The 16,269-nt window shown below is 41.5% G+C and overlaps 1 protein-coding gene across 3 annotated transcripts in view; it reads right to left on the bottom strand.

Moving 5' to 3' along the window:
- Positions 1–7,019, bottom strand: part of SPICE1 (spindle and centriole associated protein 1) — a 74,062-nt gene extending 67,043 nt beyond the window's left edge. For 2 of the 3 annotated variants that reach the window (XM_051819045.2, XM_002716697.5), the window contains exon 1: positions 6,883–7,019. The gene's annotated coding sequence lies outside the window, so the exon portion shown is untranslated. The remainder of the gene's footprint in view (positions 1–6,882) is intronic. The other variant, XM_008266934.4, reaches the window with a different exon arrangement.
- Between the last annotated feature and the right edge of the window lie 9,250 nt (positions 7,020–16,269).

A 16,269-nucleotide genomic window follows, 5' to 3' on the forward strand; every position in this document is an offset into this window, starting at 1 on the left:
ATGGCTGGTCATATGGTAGGTCAATTTTCAGACTTCTGAGGGATCTCCATACTGTCTTCCACAATGGTTGCACCAGTTAACATTCCCACCAGTGTACTAGGGGACCTTCTTCCCCACATCCTTACCAGAATTTTTATTTATTATTATTATTAGATGAGAAACATTCTAACTTGGGTGATGTGAAATACCACTGTGGTTTTTTATTTCCATTTCCCTGATGGCTAGTGATCCTGCGCATCTTTTCATGTGTCTGTTGGCCATTTGTATTTTATCTTTTGAAAAACGCCTCTTCGTATCCTTAGTCCATTTCCTAACAAGATTGCTTATTTTGTTGTTAAGTTTCTTGAGCTCCTTATATATTGGACACTAATTCTTTACTGGATGTATAATTTGCAAACATTTTCTACCATTCTGTCTGTTGTCTCTTTACTTCGTTGAATGTTTCCTTTGCTGTGCAAAAGTGTCTTAGCTTGAACTGTCTAGTTCAATACAAGGTCTAAATACAAGTGTTGTTCAAGAGTTTACCTTCAATCTTCAATGCTTTCTATCCTCCCTAACTAATCACATTTACTCTTTAAATGCGGTATCTAATTTCAGAGTTTACAATCCAAAAAGGAGTTAATCTCATACATGTTAGAGAATAACATTTAAGTTTTATGACCATGTGATCGTGGATATGATGATGATGACAGTGGTAATATAGTAATGACATCATACTAACATACTTAATAATTAATATAAGCAAGGTATTATTCTAAACTTTTTACACATATGAGGCGACTTCAAAAAGTTTGTGAAAAAGTTTAATTAAATGATAAATTTAGGGGTTGGCCTGTGGCATATTAGGTTAAGCCTCCACCTGCGGCACCAGCATCCTATATGTGTGCCTGTTTGAGTCCCAGCTGCTCTATTTCTGATCCAGTTCTCTGCTAACATGCCTGGCAATGCAGTGGAAGATGGCCCAAGTGTTTGGGTCCCTGCACCCACGTTGGAAAACAAGAAAAAGCTCCTGGCTCGTGGCTTTGGACCAGCCCAGCTCAGGCCATTGTAGCCATTTGGGGAGTGAACCAATAGATGGAAGACATCTGTCTCTCCCTCTCTCTCTCCATAACTCTGCCTCTCAAATAAATAAATAAGTTTGTAAAAAGAAAAAAAAAGATAAATTTCTTTTTGATGAAAAAACTTTTGAGGGGCCAGCACCATGGCATTGCAGGCAAAGCTGCCACCTGCAGTACTAGCATCCCATATGGGCATCAGTTCAAGTCTCTGCTGCTCCTCTTCCTATTCAGCTCCCTGCTATGGCCAGGGAAAGTGGTGGAAGATGGCCCAAGCTCTTGGGTCCCTGCACCCATCTGGGAGACCCAGGAAAGCTCCCTGATACTGGCTTCAGATCCATGCAGTTCCAATTGTTAACAGTCATCTGGGGAGTGAACCAGCGGATGGAAGATTCTCTCTCCTTTCTCTCTAACTCTGCCTTTCAAATAAATAAAATAAACCTTAAAAAAAAAAAAAGGAAAAAGACTTTTGAAATCCATGTATACTTTCTTCATAATATGAATTTTCTAAAAACTTTTTGAAGGTCCCTATTATTATCATCCTTAACCTTCATAATAATCCCATGAGGTGTTTACTGATTTTACAGACACAAAAAGAAACAAAGAGTTAATCAACTATGAAGGTTGCCCAATAGTAAGTAGCAAAAATACCAATTGAAAAGACCAGGAATCCAAAATTCAAAATAAACCCTTATATTTATGGTCAGTTTATTTTCAACATGGATGCCACGACAATTCAATGGGCAAAGAACAGTCTTTTCAATAACTGGTACTGGGACAAACAGCTATTCATAAGAAAAACAATGAAGATGACCCAAACCTCACACTACATACAAAAATTAACTTGAAATGAATTACAGATTTAAATGTAAGAGCTAAAACTACAAAACTTTTAGATGAAAATATGAGTAAATATCTCCATGAGCCCTGAGTTATACAATGACTTCCTAGATATGACATCAAAGGCATAAGCAACCAAAGAAAAAATAAACTGGACTACAAACTATATTGAATCTGTTAAAAACTAATTAAAAATAAAAATAAACAAAATAACTAGTTAAAAATTTGAATTTAAAAATTTAATAAATCACCCTTCATCAAAATTAAATATTTTTATGCTTCAAAGGAATAATCAAGAAACTGAAAAAGACAATCAACAGAATGAGAGGAAATATTTGCAAATCATACATCTGATAAAGGACTTGAATCTAGACTATATAAAATTATTACAATTCACCAATTAAAAAAACAATTTTAAAATGAGCAGAGGTCTGGAATAGACATTTCTCCTAAGAAATGGCCAATATGCACATGAAAAGATGCTCTACATAGTTAGTCACTAAGGAAATGCCAATCCAAATCACAACAAGATACCATCTCACACCCACTTAGATGGCTATACTCCAAAGGATGGACAAGAACCAATAAGAATGTAGAGTAACTTGGCCAGCGCCGTGGCTCACTAGGCTATTCCTCCGCCTGCGGCGCCAGCACACCAGGTTCTAGTCCCGGTCAGGGCGCCGGATCCTGTACCGGTTGCCCCTCTTCCAGTCCAGCTCTCTGCTGTGGCCCGGGAGGGCAGTGGAGCATGGCCCAAGTGCTTGGGTCCCTGCACCCGCATGGGAGACCAGGAGGAAGCACCTGGCTCCTGGCTTCAGATCAGCGCAGTGCACCGGCCACAGCGCGCCGGCCGCAGCAGCCATTAAAGGGTGAACCAACGGTAAAGGAAGACCTTTCTCTCTGTCTCTCTCTCTCTCTCTCTCTCACTGTCCATTCTGCCTGAAAAAAAAAAAAAAGAAAAAAGAATGTGGAGTAAATGAAATTCTCATATGCTGCTGAGAGTAATTTAAAATGCTGTAGGTACTTTGGCAAACATTTTGGCAGTTCCTCAAAATGTTAAAGAGTTATCCAGAAATTCCACTCCTACATATAAATCCAAGAGACTTGAAAACATGTTGCAATAAATTTTCACAGCAGCATTATTACTTTTAATAGCCTAAAAGTAGAAATTTACCAAATGTCTACCAACTACTTAGATTTGTTAAATAAAATGTGGTATATCCATTTAATAGAATATGATTTGGCAATAATAAAGTACTCATATATGCTAGAATATAGATGAGCCCTGAACAACAGGACATACTATGCTGAGAGAAAAACTATAAGGCCACATATTGTATGATACCATTTACATGAACCCCAAATAGTCAAAATCACAGAAACATAAAGCAGATTTGTGGCTGCAAGTCTGGAGGGAGGAGAAAACAGAGTGTGACTAGAAAAAGGGTATGGGGTTCCTTTTGGGGGATAATGAAAATGTCCTGGAATTAGATAGTGATAACAGTTGCACAACTGTGTGAATATCCTAAGAAACCTCTGAATTGTATCCTTTAAAGGGTAAACCTGATGGCACATGAAAAAAGCCATTATAAAAAAGGTATGATCCTAGGGGCTGGCTCTGTAGTAGGTAAAGTCGCCCTCTGTGGTGCTGGCATTCCCACATGGGCGCTAGTTATTAGAGTCTTGGCTGCTCCACTTCCGATCCAGCTCCCTGCTAATGCATCCAAAAAAGCAGCAGCAGGCGTCCGAAGTACTTGCAGCCATTTGGGGAGTGAACCAGCAGATGGAAGATCTCTCTCCCTCTGTAACTCTGCCTTTCAAATAAATAAATAAATAAATCTTAAAAAAAAGGTATAATTGCATAGCACAATGTACTATGCTTAAACAATTTTTTAACATATTTTATAAAGTAGAAGAGAGATCTTTAAAGGTTATCAACATTAAGAAATGATAAATGTTTAATGAAATGGGAATCTTAATTACCCTAATTTGACCATTACATATTAGATACTTGCACCAAATTATCAGTGTGCCCCATAAATATATGCAATTATCATATCAGTCTAAAATAAAATGGAATTAAAAAGATACAGAAAGTATGATAGTTTTTCAGAGAAAGAAATCTAATATATTTTAACCACTGAGATTTCTAATTTACAGAAACAAAGGGTAACCATAAATGCCAATAAATCTGTTCAATGAACCATATTTAAAAGGATGCTTAATCACAAGAAAACACATAAAAGTATAAAAAAGAGAATGCAGAACTATATATAACATATTCTCAAATATGTTACCATATATACACATTATTAACAAAGCACTTATGTGTGCTAAGAGCTTCACATTTAATCCCACAACATATGAAGCACCTATTGTCCTGAGAGACAATATAGCACAGTGGTTAAGAGTACAATCTGGTACTAGCCATCAGAAAAATGCAAATAAAAACCACAAGGAAGGATCACCTCTCCTGGCTTCAACACGGCCCAGCACTGGCAGTTGAGGCCATCTAGGGGGTGAACTGACAGATGGAAGATCTCTCTCTCTCTCTCTGGCCTTATCTCCCTGTCACTCTGTTATTTCAAATAATCACACCTATCTGTAGAGTAATGGTGACTTCTGATAGTAAATATAATGTATTCAAATGAAAAAACCAAACTTTTCCAAGAAAATGTATATTGAAATTACTATAAACACATGATCAAGTGTCCAAGCATTTTGTATGAATGTGGACAGTAATCAACTGCCATGCAGTGACCACCTGTGTAAAAGGTCAGTGACGACTCAAGGAATGGCAGGCAGCCTCTAGAACCAGAGGGCAACCTGGGTAAGAAGCTGGAGGGAAGTGGGTTGGGGAGTGGCACTCAGTCTCACAACCACTGCCAGGGAATAAAATCTGCCACAGACCTGAGCGAGTCTGGAAGTGGATTGCCAAGTTGAGCCTCCAGATGAGGATGCAGACTGGCGAACACCTTGATTACAACTTTGCGAGAACTCAAGCAGAGTATTCAACTAGGCCACGTCCAAAATCATAACCCACAGAAATTGTGAGATAATGCTGTGGCTTAAACATGGGGTGTCCCCTCTGTATTCACGCTGTAATCTGACTGCCACTGTGGCAGTGTGGTGAGGCAGGGCCTTTAAGAGGTGACTAGGTTAAAAGGGCTTAATGCCTTTCACAGGGGACTGAGTTGATTCGAGGGACTGAAGTAGTTACCAACAAGGTAAGCTGTTATAAAGTGAGACTGCCCCTCATATTTTGCCTCTTCCAAACATGTCTGCTTCCCCTCCCAATTTCCACCGTGTTGTAAAGTAGCATGAGGTCCCCAGTGGCTGCAGCCACTGATCTTGGATCTTGCAGCCCCCAGAAATGTGAGTCAAGTGAACATCTTTTCTCCATAAATTACCAGTCTCAGGTATTCTCACAACAGCAGAAAACAGACTAAGACAGAAAACAAGTAGGTAGACATTTTAAGCTACTAAATGGTAATTTCATACATAGGAAACTGATTTTCCTTCTATTCTTTTCTTCACAGAGTATGTTGGCCCCTCCCTATATAGAACCACTTGCTTTCCATTAGATGCCCTCTCCTTTCATCCAATAATTGCTTTGCGGGCAGCTACAACATACCAGCAACTGGCTGGGAGTCAGAAATAAAATAGTAAAGAAATCTATTATGTGGGGCCAGCACTGTGGTGGAGTGGGTTAAGCCTGAGATTCTGGCATCCTATACGGGTGCCAGTTTGAGTCCCAGCTGCTCCACTTCTGATCCAGCTCCCTGCTAATGTGCCTGGGAAAGCAGCAAAGGATGGCCCAAATGCTTGGGCTCCTGCACCCACATAGGAGTTGTGAAAGAAACTCCTGACTCCTGGCTTCGGCCTCTGGGGGAGTGAACCAGCAGATGGAAGATCTCTCCCTCTCTCTGTACCTCTGCCTTTCACATAAATCAATCTTTAAAAAGAAAAGAAATATCTGCCTCTTCTCTCTGTTTCCCCCAGAATGTTTAAGCTGAGAGCCAAAGTACAAATAAAAGAAATGGAGGGGAAAAATGGGCAGGGGAAAGGCACTACAAAGAGTTTGGGACGTTCAGTTTGACCAACAAAGATCTGGGAGGCTGAGACTAGAGAAGAGTTGAGAAAGAAAGGCAGCGGGCAAGTTAGGGCCTGGTGAGCCACGGCTATTTGAACACCACCTAAAGACCACAGGAAACCACTAACGGATTGATTTTAAGCAGGTAAACAGCAAACCCACTCTGACCACGGTGGAAAACTGATCAAAGAGACACCAGAACCCTTCCCAAACACTAACTCCATCCCACCCAGCAAACAGAGCACGTATGCAACTCCACCTTCGAGACTTCCTCAAAGTTTAATGGCTCCTCGCGGTACAGACAAATCCAACCTGAGATCCTCTCCCCCGTGAGGCCCTACTGACATTTCCACTCTCTTCTCACACCTACACATCCGAAGGCCACGATCTTGCCTTCCCCGGCATTCCCATCACTCCTTCCTGCTTGGAACGGCCTTCAGACTTTCACTGCCTTCTCTACCAAGTTAACTTCAACAGACCCCTCCAAACTCAGTCAGGCGGCCCCTTCTGAGAAACCGCCTGATAACATCCATGGACTTAAATACCCTCCCTGGCTCTCTGTACCCCGGGTGGTTTGTCTCCATCCTGCTAGACAGCAAAGCCCTTGAAAGCTACAATCAAGTACCCCAACTTCTAGAGCGGTGTAAAAGCCCCCGAAAGCGGTGCGCCTGCGCACACTCGGGGAACGAACCAGACCCAAGCACACCCTGAGGGGCACCCTGAGACACACAAACGCTCTCAAAACTCAGAGCGCCGGAGCCGCGCTTTCGGGAGTATCGGTTCCCGATCCAAGCTCCTGGATCCCCAGGAAACAAAAACAGAGACGCCACCACCGTTCTCCCCGCCCCGTGCCTGGCCGCGGCCCTAGGGCTCAGCGGAGTCGTGCTTGGTCACCTCGGCCTGCCTCGCCGTTTCCGGACTGCTACCTCCACAGCGACTAAAACTTCGGTCTCCAGAACCGCGGAGCGCGCCACAGGTTAACGCAGCCTACAGCTTCCGGTCTGTTGCTGGGTTACCAGAGCCCCGCCCCACGCCCTTGCGCACATCCGGCGAGCCCCGTGCGCAGGCGCCCGCCCCCGAAGCCGGGCTAGGACTCTGGTGCGCTGATGGTGGTGTCTCTGGTCGGCTTTGGGGTTCCTTGAAGGTTTCAGGGTAAAGCTTCGAAGGGTAGGCATGTAGTATTAGCTGGTGCCTCGAAAATTCACCAGAAGTAAGGTGTTTACAAACTACTTTTCACATATCACATTTGTTTGCTATAACGTCTACTCGTTTACTTAAAAATGTTTCGCCAGAAACCATGCAGTATTCGGTGGGGACTCAAAATAGGCAAGGTTCCTGCCATTAGGAAGCTTACAGCGTAGTGGCAGAGATCTGTCAACCACACGATGTAAAACTGGAACCGACTAGTGCTAAGAAAAAAACACATTAAATAGATACTAAGTTTGTTACTACAGAAATATTTGAATTAGCAAAGTTGAGATGCAAGGATGAGTAAGCCACCAGGGAAGGGAAGAGCATTCCCGCACAGCCAGCTGATGTGCAAAGGCCTGGGGCGAAGTCTAGTGTGTCTGGAGTTTGGTGAACGGGAGGATGGTGTGAGGGAAACTGCCCTAATATGCCAGAGCCCGTACAGACAGAACTATGTAGGTGGTGCCAAGGCTTCTCAAAGCATATCAAAAACAGGTCTAATTTGTTTCAGTACAGCAATTTCCTTTAGCTTCTGGTTTTCTTTTTTATTTTTCTTTAAGATGTTTATTTATTTGAGAGGTAGAGTTACAGACAGAGGGAGAGACAAAGAGAAAGGTCTTCCATCTACACTGCCACAGTGTAGCTGGGCAGATCAGAAGCCAGGAACCAGGAGCTTCCTCCTGGTCTCCCACATGGGTGCAGGAGCCCAAGTGCTTGAGCCATCTTCCACTGCTTTCCCAGGCCATAAGCAGAGAGCTGGACCAGAGGAGGAGCAGCTCGGACACAATCTGGGGCTTTTACGGGATGTTAGCACCACAGGTGGAGGCTTAGCCTAATACACCACAGGGCTGACCCCTAGTTTCTGGTTTTCAACTGATAAAACACACAGGTGTGTGTGTGTGTGTATATATATATATATATATAGAGAGAGAGAGAGAGAGAGAAAGGGATAATAAAATGAATACTTAATTAATCTAAAAGGAGGCAGAAAGAACAAAAAAGGAAACAAAGAATATAGGAGATGAATATAAAGGAAATAGCAAGATGATGGACTCAATCAATTAAATGTAAATAGTCTAATGCCTGATTAAAAGATGTGTCTTGTGAGATTGGGTTTTAAAAATTGCTATCTATAAGAAAATATACCCTTTATGTAAATTTAAAGAAAGTTTAAAGGACAAGGTGGAAAATACATATCATGCTAACACAAGTCCAGAGAAAACAGTAATGGCTTTATAAAGTGGATTTCAGACAAAAGAATATTGCCAAGGAACCATTTAGTCAAAAGGACAAAATAATCCTAAGTAATAGGTATGTACCTGATAACAAACTCAAAAATGAAGCAAAAGCTGATAGTACTGGCATATAAAATGCAAAAGCCCACAATTATACGTAGTTATCCTCTGAATAATTTACAATCCTTGTAGGCAGAAAATTATCAGTTTGAACAATATTAGCCATCTTGACCCGATTGACACATATAGAACACTCCTCCAACAATCAGCAGAATATACTTACTTCTTAAACGTATACAGGATGTTTAGAAGATGGGTAACAACATGGAACAAAACCAAGTTCCAATAAATTCAACAAGTTTCAAATCATAATAAATATAATTCTCTGACCACAATGTACTTAAATTAGAAATCAATAACAGAATGATTCTTCAAAACTCCCTCAAATTAGTTAGGGGAAACACACTTCTAAATAAGCCATTGGTATGTGTCCCTCTCCCCCATAAAATCCATTTGTTGAAACTTAATTTCCAGCATAATAACACTAAAAGGTTGGGTCCTTGGAGTGTAATTATGTCACAAGGTCTCTGCCCATAATGACTGTGACTTGTGCTGTTATAAAGGAGCTTGAGAGACCCTATTTGAGCCTTATGCCCTATTTGTCCACCATGTGAAGCCACAGTAACGAAACACTGAATCTGCTGGTGGCTTGATCTTGTCCTTCCCAACCTCCAGAAATGAGGTGTAAGTGGGGAGGGGGAGAGAATTACTTTTATTCATAAATTATCCAGTCTGAGGGGGTTTTTTAAGGTTTATTTATTTATTTGAAAGAGATAAGGAGGGAGGGAGGGAGGGAGGGAGGGAGAGAGAGTCTTCCACCTACTGTTTCACTCCCCAGATAGCCACAATGGCCAGTGATAGGCCAGGCCTGAAGACAGGAACCAGGAGCTTCATCTGGGTCTCCCACGTGGGTGGCAGGAACCCAAACACTTGGAACATCTTCTGCTGTTTTTCGCAGTCCCTTAGCAGGGAGCTGGATAAGAAGTGGAGCAGCTGAGAAACAAACCAGAGCCCGTATGGGATGTCAGCATCACAGGCAGCAGCCACAATGCCAACACCTGAGGTATATTATTAATGCAGCTTAAACAGACTAAGACAGCCATTAATCAAACAAGAAATCAAGATATAAAATGTGCTTCAAACTGCATAAAAATGAAAATACAATGCACTAAAGTTTATAGAATGTGATTTAGACAATACTTAAGAGATAAACTAATATCACTAAACAACTATATTAGCAAAAAAGAAATAGCTCAAATCAATGACCTTAGCTTCTACCTCTAGAAACTAGAAGAGCAAGTTAAAACCAAAGTAAGCAGAAGAAAATAAATAGTAAAAATCAATGCTGAATCAATGAAATAGAAAAAATGAAAACAGTAGACAAAATTGATAACATTGTTATGAAATGGATATGATTTTTCCCATATCATGTGTAGGAAGCATGGCTCTCAGGGTGGTAATGTGAGAGGTGGTGGACCTTTAAGACAAGGGGCCCAATAAAAGGCTCTTAGGTCATTGAGAGCCTTGCTCTCAGAAGGAATTATGGCAGTCCTCATGGAACCCTAAGTTCCTGCCAAAGCAAGTTGTAAAAATCTAAGCCTGACCCCTGCCCCCAGTCTCTGTTTTTCCATCTTGTGAGTACTCCCTCACTCTCACACTCACTGCCACTGTGCCGTGCCAGCCCTCATGAGGTCTTCACCAGAGTCTAGCTTATGTCTTTGAACCTCCAGAAGGTTAACCAGCCTTGGGTATTTTTGATAGAGACAGAAAGCAAGCTAGTACAGAAATTAATCTTTAAAAAGATAGATTAAATTGATAAACCTCTGACCAATTGCTCAGGAGAAAATTTTCTATAAATTACCAATACCAGGAATGAAAGAGGTGATAATTCCATATTGGATTATCTTTCCAATAGTATGGAATCCTGGGTTGTTTCTTTAGATTTGAAACATGTAGGCAATGATTGGCTTGCTGGAGGTTCACTGCTATATTTTTTGTGAACAACACCTGTTCACAACAGGTGCCGGGTGCAGGGGCCCAAGGATTTGGGCCATCTTCCACTGCTTTCCCAGCAGAGAGCTGGATCAGAAGTGGAGCAGCCAGGACTCTAACCGGTTCCCATATGAATGCCAGCACCAAAGATGGCAGTTTTACCAGCTACGCCACAGCGACAGCCCTCCAGTCATTTCTTATAAAAGTTTATATACCTCAGGCTGGAAACATACAATCAGGCAGATTTTTAGAAAACATAAAGGCTGAGGGGAACAGCATTGTAGTACAGCCTTGTACCACCACACACGATGCCCAAATTCCTTATCAGAGTGCTGGTTTGAATCCTGGCTGCTCAGCTTCCCATCCAGCTTCTTGTTAATGCATCAAGGAAGACAACAGAAGATGGCTGAAGTACTTGAGCCCCTGCCACTATTTGGGAGACCAGGATGGAGTTCTTGGCTGCTGGCTTCAGCCTGGATCAGCCCTGGCCATCGCAGCCATTTTGAAGTGAATCAGCAGATAGAAGCTATCTTTCTCTCTCTCTTTCTCTCTCTCTCTCTCTCTCTCTCTCTGTCACTCTGCCTTTCAAGTAAATAATAAATAAGTTTTTCTATTAAAAAGGCAAATGCAACGACTGGAAATTTGCACCAAGGATATTGTTCAGCCCACCCTAAAACTAGAAAAATCCCACCTGAAAGTGATCAAGGATTCCTTGAAGATTTGCTTCTTGGCCATGCTTCACCTCTAGTTTCTTTTTTTTTCTTTCTTAAAAAAATTCATTTATTTATTTGAAAGGCAGAGAGATAGACTCTTCCATTTGATGGTTCACTCCCTAAATGTCTGCAAAAGGCCCCTTCTGGCCAGAAGCCCGGAACCCAATCAAGTGTTATGTTGTTCACAAGAAATTCATGGCCCCAAAACAATCTCAAGTGCCTTTTTAAAGTTTCCCATTGATGTTGATTTAAGATAGTAATCAATTTGTCTTTATCATAATGAGTAATTTCATGGAGAAATTCAGCTGACATCAATCTGAAATTGCCTTGTGCCACCAAATGGCCATCTTAAGAGTGCCAAGGGTTATCTAGTAAAGGATACATTTTTTCCTTTCTTCATTTCTCAAATCAGGCACTCAAACCTGGTATTGCCATGGCCTCCTTCATTTCATCCAGAAATTAGCCTTTGGAGGGTTAGGTAGTAGCATAACCTTGGTTAGGGGTGCTTGTTTGGCAAAATGGTAGGCTGGAATATTTCCTGTGCATATTATCTCTCTTAGCATGTGCTTCAGTCTTTATAGTAGCCATATCACTAGGAAGTAGGAGTGTGTCTAAAAATGCTTTAACTTGTTCATTTCTGATGGGATTCCAGCAAAAGTGAGAAAATCTTTTCTTTCCAAAGCATCATTTATTGCTCCAGCAGCTCTCAGACACATGTTCACTCTCTGGTCTTTTGTGATAAATTCTACCTCTTGGATTTTACCTCAAGTAGAGGATTATATTTAGGATAAAGCTTAGATAGGGATAACATTCATGATAACTCAGTAATCTCATTTCAGTTTTGAGGTATGAGATATCAACAAAAAATATAAGCTCAATATTCTCAATGAGATTTGCTAATCAATCTGAGCAAGGCATAGAGAGTCCCCTAACTAAAGTAAGACATTCATGACATTCCCTGCTGTTGGTTAGCTCAGGAGAGTTGCAGGATTTTGGGTGTTGCTGCACTGAATTTAGGGTGTTACAGCAGTGAGAAGGTGAGAGCACAGAAAGTCTTAAGAGATTAACGGGGGGGCCAGCACTGTGGTAAAGCCCCTGTTTGCAGCATTGCATCCCGTATGGGCACTGGTTTGAGACCCGGCTGCTCCACTTCCAATCCAGCTTTCTGCTATGGCCTGGGAAAACAGTAGAAGATGGCCCAAGACCCGGAAGAAACTCCTGGCTCCTGGCTTCAGATCGGCGCAGCTCCAGCCATTGCAGCCAGTTAGGGAGTGAACCAGCAGATGGAAGACCCCTCTCTCTCTGCCTCTCCTTCTCTCTCTGTGTAACTTTCAAGTAAATAAATAAATCTTTAAAAAAATAAAAAGAGCAGATACAACTTAATTATAAAGAGAGCCTTTTGAAACCTCAAGAGATATATTTCCTCTGGGGTGCATTTAATATTACAGTTCCACTTATATAGATATCTCTCCCTACTAAACTTGTTGTGTTGTCACAGAGCAGGAAGGAATGTTTTCCAATAAAGGGTGAAAGGTTTATAGTTAAGGGCTGGGAGATAGGAGGAAATCTGTGGTTATCAGAAATAGCTACCACACCTGTGTTATGTTTAGCACCAGGAAGAATTGGAACAAAGATGACAGGGTTTAATGCAGAAAGATTAGTATTGTTAGAAGGTATTTTCTTGTGGGTGGGAAGGAGGGAGAGAAGGAGAGTGGAAAAGAATATTATTATGTTCTTAGAATTGTATCTACAAAGAACATTGAATCTGTTAAAAACTAAGAATTTTAAAAATTAAAAAAGGTATTTTCTCATCTATCCAAAAGATCTCTTATAATTAGATTTTCTTTGCTTGTTTGCATGATTAGTCCAACTTTTACTAGAAATGTTTCAGTATGTCTCTTTTGATACATTGCCCTACTTTCCTGGGTTGTATAGTTCTTTTTTTTTTAATTTTTGTTATCTTTTTGACTCTCAAGTTTACTGTAAAAAGAGGAATTCCTTACACCCCTTTCTGGCTCTATGCTGTCAGGTTTTGCCTCCCAGGATTTAGCATCTGAGGCTCCAACCAACATGTGCATAAGCTACATATCTCTGAGTTACATGCTCTCAAAATAATTCCAAATCCTCTATGAATATTTGCATTTCTGTTTTTGGTTTAGGAAAATCTTAATTACAGCTTTAATTCCTATCAGGTATAATGCTTAAATTCTACAGTCACTTGCATATGTCATTCATGGGAGGGATGGATCCTTAGAGGTGAATGACATTGGGAATTTTAGAAGAGTTGTCAGGAAAAGGTAGGGGGGCAACTAATAAGGGCACTGGTTTGAGTTCCAGCTGCTCCATTTCAGATCTAGCTCCCCACTGATGTACCTAGAAAAGCAGCAAGATGCCTGAATGCTTGGGCCCTATACCCATATGGGAGAACCAGAGTTTCAGGTTCCTGACTTTGTCCTGGCTAGCCATTGGGGCCATTTGGGGAGTGAACAAGAGGATGGAAGATTTTCTCTCTCTGTCTTTCCATCTTTCTCTGTCTGCCTTTGAAATATATAACTCTTTAAGAAAAAAAAAAAAAGAGCAGTGTGGTGGGGGCAGAGGGTTCTAGAAAAGAGAAGATGAAGGAGATGCAGGAGAGAGATCAGAAAGATAAAAGGGATGAAGCAGAACTGGATGGAGAGATCCAACCAGAGAACAAGAAGAGATGGGATTTACTGTGGAAGTGAACTGATATTGGTGTTTGCTTTTCGAATTGCTTATTAGTTTTCACCAAAGAACTGTACATTGAAGCAATTTTTAAGTCAAAATTTCATTTGGAGGCTTCTGAACACCAATCAAAAAATGTTACCCACTAAGTGTGAAAAATCATAATTCCTTTCCTTCCTAAGGTGCCTTTTCAGTAAATAATTTTACTCAAGTTCTGTGTTCCTCATAGTAGCTATTGAAAGCTCAAATCATATTTGGTTATGTTATGTCCTTTAGTGAGACAGACACAAGAATTAGAATCACAACAAGCATATATATCAAAAGAAGGGGTTCTACCTAGAGGAGAATGATTGAACTTAGACAATCACATGAGAGCTGGCAACAGTTGGTTGAAAGTGAAGTGCATGCTCTTTGCATATTGAGCCCCCAAAGTGAGGGTTAGCTGCCTCCTATCGCTCCTCCGCTCACGGAGGAGCGGCACCGGACCGGACGCTGTTATTCCCTTTCCGTCGGTTTTTTCTACAGTAAAGCAAGCACAAGTAAAGAGAAGAAGGAAACAACAAGCCTCCCAGCGAACTCTCCAACCGACTCTCCACCAGGCCGGAGACAGTAATTGTCCCAGAAAGTGCACCAATCCGTGCTCCGCTGCCCGCGTGCTGAGCACGCTGCTTTCTTCCAATCAGAGGTAGGATCAGCTCCTGCAGCTTAGTCAAATTGATGAAGCAGCTGTGTAAAATTTGTTTACTCCCTCTCAGCGCCATGCTGTGGGAGGCGGGCCCTGTTTCCCACACCTCCAAATGCAGACCTGGGAACCTCATCCCATGACAGGTGGAACAATAAAGAAAATGCTTCCTGTGGATCAAAGCCAAACTCTCAGAGCAAACACGCAGATGGAAGGATAATCTTATCAGGTTCTATTGGTGATTGTCGGCAAAGCTGGTCTGAATGAATGCCAGTCAAATGAGACCCACACTGGGCAGTGAGGCCAGCTCAGATGAAAGGCTTGGGAGACCTGTTCCTGTGGACTTCTCCGTGATAACACTTGCAGACAACACAAAACACAGCAAAATAAATAAATAAGCAGACCAAAAAGAAATGGCAAACCAAACCAAAGATGCCAAACAACAGGACCTGATAACAAAACCTAGATACCAAAATGAGACTGGATAGCCAAAGAAGTCAAAAAATAAGTGAGAGCAGAGGTCGGATGCAGTGCTGACCTCACACATCAGTGAACACCTCAGCAAATTACATGCCGTGAGGCACAAGGGGCCTGGCAGGTACCATATGTGGTAAAGAATTGGGGGCACAATAAGACAGGCAGTTCAGACAGTATCTCTGTGGAACCTTGGAAAATATGAAAATAAGTAAATGAATAAGTTAAAATTAACAGAAGCTATGTATTCAGAGCGTGCTGCATAGCAAGGGAGTCAGCCTCATTAATCGTGTTTAGCAAGACTGACAGGTAAGCAGAGGAGTAAGAAAGCTTTATGGTGAAAAAAGGAAAGTTTTAGGTCTGCTCTGATTGGGTTTTGGTGTGAGGAAGCTGAAGGCAGGCTAACTAGAAGCAGGGGATTTTATGTTTGAGGAATACACTGTTTCCTCTGGTGGATTCTGAGATAGAAGCAGGGGCAAACACTGGGGAAGTTGCCTCACTGAGCTGTTCCCAGTTCTACTGTGCATCTGATTCCCTGAGCTGATTGCAGCAGAGCTCAGAGCTGGTGGCTCAGAGTCTGCCACTGCATATTTAGTCTGAGCAAACCCCCTGTGTGAATATTCAGTCTCTCATGGTGGAGTCTGGACATTGCAGGTACTGAAATCACTTGCTAAATGGGCTATATTTTACTTTTTACTTTTAAGCTATTGAACTAGCAGACATACAATAACCATTACTGCTCATATAATACTTTAAACTTTTTAATATGCTTCCATATACATCCTTTCCCCTTTTATCCTTAGAGCAATTTTGTGATACTTAGAAGTTAATTACCCAAGATCACTCAATGAATCTGGGCTCAAGTCAGAGTTAAATGTTAGTACAGAGTGATCTGGAACACCATTTAAGTATAACTCAGGTTGTTTGGGATAGCTATCACCTTTAATGGCTTTACAATAAGTGTTTTTGGTTTCATATTCTGAGAAAGGATCTGCTCCAATTTCTTGGCATAAAGTTAGGATAAAACTTTGAAGGAACGGCAATGACTCCCTTCAAATACCTACAAGGCTGTCATGTGGAAGACAGATTAGGCTTATTTCTGTGGCTTCAGAGGGCCAAATTAGTACGACCGAGTGGAAGAAAGGCAGATTTCAACTTAAGAATGTAAAACATCTTTCTAATGATGAGGCACTTGCTCCCAAAAGATTTGCCTTGTGTAAGAGTCACTTTCTCA

The sequence above is a fragment of the Oryctolagus cuniculus genome, chromosome 4, assembly GCF_964237555.1.
Source record: "Oryctolagus cuniculus chromosome 4, mOryCun1.1, whole genome shotgun sequence".
Classification (NCBI taxonomy): Eukaryota; Metazoa; Chordata; class Mammalia; order Lagomorpha; family Leporidae; genus Oryctolagus; species Oryctolagus cuniculus.